The sequence below is a fragment of the Cicer arietinum genome, chromosome 3, assembly GCF_000331145.2.
Source record: "Cicer arietinum cultivar CDC Frontier isolate Library 1 chromosome 3, Cicar.CDCFrontier_v2.0, whole genome shotgun sequence".
Taxonomy (NCBI): domain Eukaryota; kingdom Viridiplantae; phylum Streptophyta; class Magnoliopsida; order Fabales; family Fabaceae; genus Cicer; species Cicer arietinum.
In genome coordinates, this window is record NC_021162.2 from 66,279,254 (window position 1) to 66,287,600 (window position 8,347).

Sequence of the window (8,347 nt, forward strand, 5' to 3'; positions counted from 1 at the left end):
ATTCTTTCTTACTTTTAAAAGATGAATTCTTTTTGGACGAATATTATTAATAAATTACTTATTCAATAATAAATTCAGAAATTTTTAAATATTAATGTAAAAAAAATACATAAATAATAAAATAACAGTTTAACTATCATTAAACAAAAACTTGGAACCTACATATCACAAAAAAAAAAAAAAAAAACAGAAGACTAGAGCCCATATCATTTTGTACCTACGAAAAAGAGACACTTTAATATTTATCAACTACATTTTTTAATGTGTTTTGTATTTTAAATTTTTATATAATTTTATTTATTTATTTTCAATACCATCAAATATATCTTTTATTCTAAATACTATCAATAATCATTTAAGAATTTGTGCTTCATATTATTAAATATTGAATTATTTCATAATTTTTAGTGGCTATTCAATAACTACAAGTAAAACATACAAATAATTAGGGGCAGCTGCCCCTAAATACCACGTTGTAGATCTATGTCTAGACAATTTATGCATGTGAAGGTGTTAATTCCCGCGTGCATTATAAATTGTCAGGTAGGGCCAACAATCTAGGATTAAAATATTTAATAGATAATTAATAGCTCAAACGCCTAATAACAACATTAAATTAATAGTAGTATTGAAAAATTAATTAATAGTAAAATTTATGTCATGCGGATGCTTCATTTTCATTAATAGGGAGGGTAGAAAACTTGGTTATCTATATTCCGACGACTTTTTATTTTTTATTTTTAAATTTGACAATTTCTGCTCTTATCTTTAATCTCTCATTTATTTAATATTTTTTATATAAATAAATAATTTTTATATATTTAATATTATTTATTTATTTGTCTTAGTTTAATATTATGTTGTTCTTCGTCTTGATATGATGTTATTTTAATATTCGGTTTTATTGTAATGTTAATTTAGTTTAAATTATCGAATCAACTTAGATATAGTGTCGATTCAATCAATAATTTTTACATTGTCAACATTAAATTTCTAGAGACATAAATATTCACATTTTTCCTTTTTATATTATAAATTTAGATACTCATGAGTTTTTTTTTAATCAACTAAAAAATTACATTAAATTAAGCAAATTCAAAGTACAAGATGTACTAAGAATTTAAATACAAAATATATGGAGGTAATTGCAGTCCCCGAAAACATAAAGGCAAACAAGCACATCAAAAGTTAAGACATTATACGTCAGTCGAATTCAAGCAACCCCACAGTTTAGTGCACCAAAAATTGAAGTCATGATTGAAACTTACATCCTTAGTTTTAACCCCATTTTCATGAAAGCGTCTTTATCTTCTCGAGCAATATATTGACATTAAGATCCACCTGATTGAACACAATAGAGTTTCACGCCATCCAAATCGACCATACACAAAACATCTAAATAGTGTCAAGTTTAGAACAAACTTCCTTTCCCATGTGAGAAAGACCAAAAAATTGATAAGCACGAGCCTCCAGATTTTTATGAACAGCACAACTAATTCCGAACAACTTCAAAAGTCTCGTCCAAACTTTCTCAAAGCAAGGGCATAAGATAACAGATGTTGAATATACTATTCTTCTCCAAAACCCGCCACATGTAAGGGAGATGGAGACATAACAATACCTCTTATAGCAAGGTTGTCTTTTGTAGGTAGTCTTTGTTGAAAAACCTTCCACACAAAGACGGGACGGATGATGCATCTCTTGGCAAGGGACTAGATATCAAATTATACACCTCTTTGACCATATAACCACCTCTTGTCCTCCGATTCACCACCTTTGTCTGTAATAATCTCCTGGAATAAAAAATACTATCCAATAATAACACGCACTCACCCATCATCTCCTTCTTCCACTCAAAAAAGCTCACATAACTTTCAATTTAATTTTAACAATTGGAATTGTATTGATTTTGATCCACGTAAATTCTACTAATTTGAATAAATAGTAATGATCTAGGAAATTTTGAGAGTTCCAATTTAACATTTGAAAAAAATAAAAATATGTTTTAGTCTTTAAAAAAAATTGAGTCAAATTAGTTTTTATGTACCACATTTATAAAATTATATTTTTTTTTGCTGACTTGTCTTTTGACTCATCAACTTGATTATATCTCACACGTAATTTCTCTAAAAAGTGACAATTAGGTATTTGACAAGAATTAAAAATAGACAATTAAGTTTATGACAATAATTAAACAAACAAACTTAGAGTTTTTGTTAGAAACTTAATTAACTATTTTTAATTATTGTCAAATACCTAATTTTTTTTTATATATAATAAAAATTACATGTAAATAATTAAGTTGACCAATCATTTGACAAATAAAAAAAAAAACTCAATTTTAGAACTGTCATCCAAATAAGAACTAATTTAACTAAATTTATATCAAAATGAGTCTTTTATTTTTAAATAAATAAATATTATATATTTTTGAGTCCACAAGAAGAAATCCGGTTATTTGCTACAATTATTTCACCACTGATTTGGTTAGTAGTTAATGAAGTGACATTTAACTAGCAACAGTATATTGTTTTTAACTAACTATCAATTATAAACACAGGTCTTTTAAAAAAGAAACACTTGCCCATTCAGAAACACCTATCGTCCTGGCTCATTCGGGAACATTGCGCTCCCTCTCTGAATTTCCCTCTAAGAAGTTTCTCGCTCTCGCTCATAAGAACACTCATAATAAATTCCTTGCTCTCTCAATCTCACTCACCCGCACTCAGAATCTCTATCTCGTTTATAAAAAATCTGGTTCTAATAGGTGAGTTTTCATGTCTTCAATTCCTTCTTTAAATTCACCTTCTTCTTAGTCACTATAACCTCTGATTTTTCCCTGTCTGTTCAATTTCTTTGATTTTTTAAACTGTTTAACTTACATTTGTAGATTAGGTCAAATTGTACAACGCTAATCCTTGGCGATAGCAATTTGTTTCAAATTGTGATTTTGATTTATTCATTTGTAAGATTGTAGTAGATAGTGATTTGTAGAATGTATAATTCATAACTATGGTGTTCTTTGCGAAGCTCAAGTTTCAGACACTACTTAGAATCCTTTCGAAGTATTTAAACGTAAACTAAGATGAAATCACCTCAAATGAATCAATAGGTGAAGATTTGGAAATAATTTTGTTATTGATCTATTGCCTCTTCGTGATTGTAATTCTATTGTGCTTAACTTTTGTTCTGAGTTTTTAGGTTTCACTTGATGCATTCACTCAATTAGGTTTCATGTATTTAGATTCTTGTAGGTCATTCTATTATGCTTAAATTGTTATTTAGATTCAGTATTTAGCAACATGGCAATTTTAAAAAAATAAATTATTAGCATATGGCCTGAATCCTTCTTACAAAGTGCAGAAGATACTTATGTATATAAGAAAAGACTATGAAAATGCATGTCAAAATTAAAAGGTTTAGTTGCTAATTGTGTGATGATTTGTATGCAGGCTTGCTTAAAACTAAGGGAGGTTGTGTTGTGGATACTATTGAAATTTTCTAGGAACTATTGTGACTAATTGTTATTGTCGTACTTTTTTCTTTCTCTAGTAATTATATACCTCATTTTAGTCATCTCCACTGGCATATTACTTACATTGCCGATAAGGTATTCATATCTTTGTTCATGTTACGGATAGTAATTTATCATTTCATTGTACATTAATTTGCACTTAGGAATTTAGAACATCTAAGCCAGCATTGCATGGCTTCCTACAAGCTCAGTGGTTGGTCATTCTTAATATATTTATGAAATTCTTTATACAAAATATTGCAGTTGAATTCCTAAAAAATAGCATCCAGACAAAATATTGGAAATACATTTTATAATATCAAAGGTGAAGAACCTTTTGGACAACTTGTGACGTTGAAGCTTAATGAGGAGGCTTTGGGACAACTAAAAGGTGCACTATTCCAAATTACTATGAATCTAATTTTAGTAACCTGATATCCTGTAACAGATCATTTTTCCATCAAGACTTGAGTTAGGATATTGTATTTGTCTTTCACAGTTTACTCTCTAGTTGATTTGTTGGTGGTGCAGGTTCTAGGCTCCAAGTTTCAAACTGGTAGCATTTTTCTAAAGTTACAACATTGTTTTGTATATTATATACACTGTAACCTGATTCAGAGGTTGACAATTTGATACTTGCTTAGATTATAATTTTGAAATTCCATTTCTGACACTATATACATGGCAACCTGATGCAGAGGTCCACTATTTGCCGTCATATCTAAAACTCGTAAGGCATATTTGGAGCTTTAATTTATCATATAAGAACAGTAATATTCACTATTATGAGTTGAAAATCTGTGTAGGGACCTCTCTTCTAACAATCGTAGTGGTGGCTTCTTACCATGAATATCAACAAGAACAATCAAATAAGATCCCTTCACTTTTCTTTTATTGTTAATTTTCTTGTAGTCTTTTAGTTGTATATAAAAGTTTACAACATAGTGGTAGAAAGTTGCCAAGGTAGTAGTCAAGACATACAAATACAAGAAATAGGAGCTATTATTTATTTGTGTTATTTAATAGGAAGTTGTAATTAGTACATGTGATAGGTGCTAAGTATGATCCATTTGATACATTAAATGGCTTTAACAATTTTAAATTTATGATCAATTGGCGTGACTAATAGAATTATGTTTGTGAAGCTCAAGTTAGTAGTTACACTTTTTTTCCTACTGACATATATGATGGATCACTTGATAATTTCATATATTTATTGCATGTTTTTTCATCTAAAATAGGCAGCCATATTTTTTTGACTTGTGCACTTACCTAATGCTCGTATAGCGATTCACCTAGTTGTTTCATATCAGGCACATACAATAAATGTACCATCATAAAATTTTATAATGAACTGGTGCACGCATCAATTTTTTTTCTTCCTTTAGGAACAATTCTTACCACCGGAAAATGTATTGAACAAGAACAGGAATCCACATTAAAGTTAGAGCCAAATATAGGGTTGAGCTTAAGGCATATCTTTGAGTCCTAAAGGTTAAGTGCAGTATGATTTACTAACATAATACACAGTATCACTTTCTTAGTTTCATGATCCATATTGACGATTGATGATATTATGTCTATGTGATAAACGTTTGTGTATAGCTTCTAGTCTAGATGCTACCACTTTGGCCTTATAAGTGATTTATGATTAGTTGACTTGCTACTAAATAAACTTCTTTGGAATGTTGCTTTTCTTACAGGATGTAGGACTGTCTATTCTTGAAAGTTATTCGAAGGTAATGGAGAGACTGATATCTTCTTAGTGGCTCATTTCTTTATATTGTTAGATGTATTGGAGCCTATTTTTTTTTTTAGAGTTTTAGAGATACTTGTTTTGAACAAGTCTTTGAAGATTGAGACAATGACGTATATGGAATGAAATTCTAACAAAGTTTATATTACTTTAAGGTGTACTAGTTTTAGTTATATGTTTAATTTGCACATTTTAGATTTGAGGCGGCTTTCCTATGTGATTATGTTATTTTAACGGAGTATACGTCAGTTGAAGGTATGATAACGTTATTTGGACAAACCAAAATATAATTGATGAAACTAATAATGATCCAATGATTAATATATACGATATAGCAAAATAGAAAATGAATATTCAATAGCTAGGTAAAGCCTCCAAAAAGCTATGCATATTTAGTTAGAGATTTACTGCGAAATTGCTCCGGCAATATCAAAGTTATATAGCTGGAGATTTACTACATAATTAGCTATGTTTTTTTCAATATCCGCTTCCGATTAGTTAGAAATTAATTTTGCAGTTAATTAGTCTCTGAATCCATGCCACGACCAATTTTGTAGCCGATTGGCAGTTAACATGTAGCCAACTTTGTTTGCTAGAGATTTGCTACAAATTAGCTGCAGAATTGGTCGTAGCTAATCACATATTTTCTTTACTCCAATCCCATGAAATGTCTAAAATTGTTGTAATTTCATTTTGATGGATTATGTTGGAGTACTATGTTCTCCTTAATAATATATATATCTTGCTTAAAAAAAATAAAATGTTGATAATAGTCTTAAAAACATTTGTTTAAGAAACAAATATAGAATCAAAATTAAAAGTTGTGCAATTCAAAATTTAAAATTATAAAAAATATTTTTTTTTATTTAAAAGTTATTTTTTATTTTCTTTTTAGTCACTATTATATATAAATAAATAAAATTGGTCACAATTAATGAAGCTTTTTAGTCACTATTAACGAAGCAATGTCGTAATGATATGCAAATTTACCTGTCAAACCCTATGTTAGGAGCGAACAAGTCGTGTCCATTAACTACACATACTCAACCCATATGTTATAAGTCGCCAATAAATCTAGGATCTTAAATTTGGGCAAGTAAACTGCATAATTTATGAAGATTAAATGTATAAACACCTAAAAATGGAGTTGTTAATTTATAGACACCTAAAAATTAAATGTATTTAATAAAACAAATTAAATGTACATTAACAAGCTAGACACTTAATTTCTATTTGGACACAATCTTATTATCGCTTTTAAAAAGATTCCTTCAATAAATGTGTATTAATATTTAAATAAAAATATGTAAATTACAAATATCCACATTCTAAATTATAGGTAATTAATAAAAAATAAATTATAATATCTAATTATTATTTTTTAAATTAATAAATGTTGTTTTTTAAAATAAAATAATGAAATTTCTTTTTTAATAAATTTGTTTAAAAAATAATAACTAATATAACCTAAAAATCATTTTTTTTGTAAAATAATAAATTTAAATCAGTTTTTAAAAAATTAATAAATAATGTTTTTTAAAACAGTATTACGTTAAAAAATAGTTTTTATCCAAAAATATATTTTTAAAACTTAATAAATGTAATTCATTGAATTTTGAATAAAGATTAGATAAATTAAATCCAATCCATCAAATTTTTATTATGTAATACATAAATTAAATGTATATATAATTGAATGAATTAAATGATCTAAGATTCTAAATTTGGTCACATAATTTATGAAGATAAACTGAATATGGGGTTGTTAATTTATAGACACTAAAAGTTAAATGTATTTAATAAAACAAATTAAATGTATATTAACAAACTATTCACTTAATTTCTATTTGGACACAATTTTATTATCTCTAAAACATTATTTCAATAAATATGTATTAATATTTAAATAGAAAATATGTAAATTACTAATATATGCATTTTAAATTATAGATGTATAAATTAATAAATTTTACGAGAGTTTGCTAATTTACACATCAAAATAAAATAAAAACATACATTATCGATGTACACATTTTTTATTTGAATTCAAAATTTCACTATCTCTTTCTAAAATATTACTTTTCATCTAATGTGTATTAGTGTAAAATAATATGTAGTTTATTGATATACACTTTCTAAATTATATTATATATAAATTAGTGACAAGAATAATAAATATATATAAGTATATTATATATATATATATATATATATATATATATGGAGATAAATTTACTCCAAAAAATATTATATGTCAAAGCTTCATTAATTGGGACATTGAAGGTAAGGCTATTAAGCCGCAATTAGAAAAAGATAAGAATGAAGGGAAGTATCGTCTCGTGTATGACAAGAAGGCTACTCGATCTAGTACTACTTCCTTTCATGCATTCTTTCGTGCAAGGCTCTCATTTTGATCATGGTACATATTTAACACTAGGGGTGGACAGGAATCCGAGGTCCTACCAGAACCGACAAAACAGTATAGAAAGTGAAGCAATCGGACGGATGAAAGTAGGGTCACGAGTCAACGTTTTGATAAAATCAATTTTAGTCGGCTTTATTTGAACGGGTGCGGGTGGTGAGATTCAACTTTGTTGGTATCCGAAACCGACCGTATGCAACAAATTAACCTAGCGCCTCTTCTCAATATTTCCCCCTCATATGCTCTGGTACGTCTTCTTAGTAGTAAGTTCTAGTTCTGACAAGATTTTTCCAACATAACATTGTTGTTGGTTCCAGATTTGTTGTAGCCTCATCTCAATCTCTCTTATTTTGTTAGTCTCTACATAGATCTAGCAATTATTGCATCTCTTATCTTCTTCAAGACCATATCTGACCAAGTTTCTACCTATTTTCACTAATCACTCAATTTGCTCTTTTTTAGTTTTAGTTTTTGTACTTATTCTAAATTTAAAATGCTTTTGTATCCATATTAATTTTCTCAGTTTCTTTTTTATTATAAGAAAACTTTTATGATCAAATTTTTAGACTTTTTTTAAATTAAAGTCGAGTTTGATTTTGGACGATAAAATACTTTGTAATAAAATTTTGTTAATCTTTATTTTGAACAAAGATTA

The 8,347-nt window shown here is 27.6% G+C and overlaps 1 long non-coding RNA gene across 2 annotated transcripts; it reads left to right on the forward strand.

Moving 5' to 3' along the window:
- Window positions 1-1,161: 1,161 nt before the first annotated feature.
- Window positions 1,162-5,418, forward strand: LOC101497266 (uncharacterized). Of its 2 annotated transcripts, XR_003472004.2 has the most exons (3): window positions 2,449-2,767; window positions 3,453-3,610; window positions 3,779-5,418. It is a non-coding gene; the product is annotated as an uncharacterized lncRNA (long non-coding RNA). The 2 variants fall into 2 exon arrangements; XR_001143541.3 differs by having other exon boundaries at window positions 1,162-2,767; window positions 3,453-5,418.
- Window positions 5,419-8,347: the final 2,929 nt, after the last annotated feature.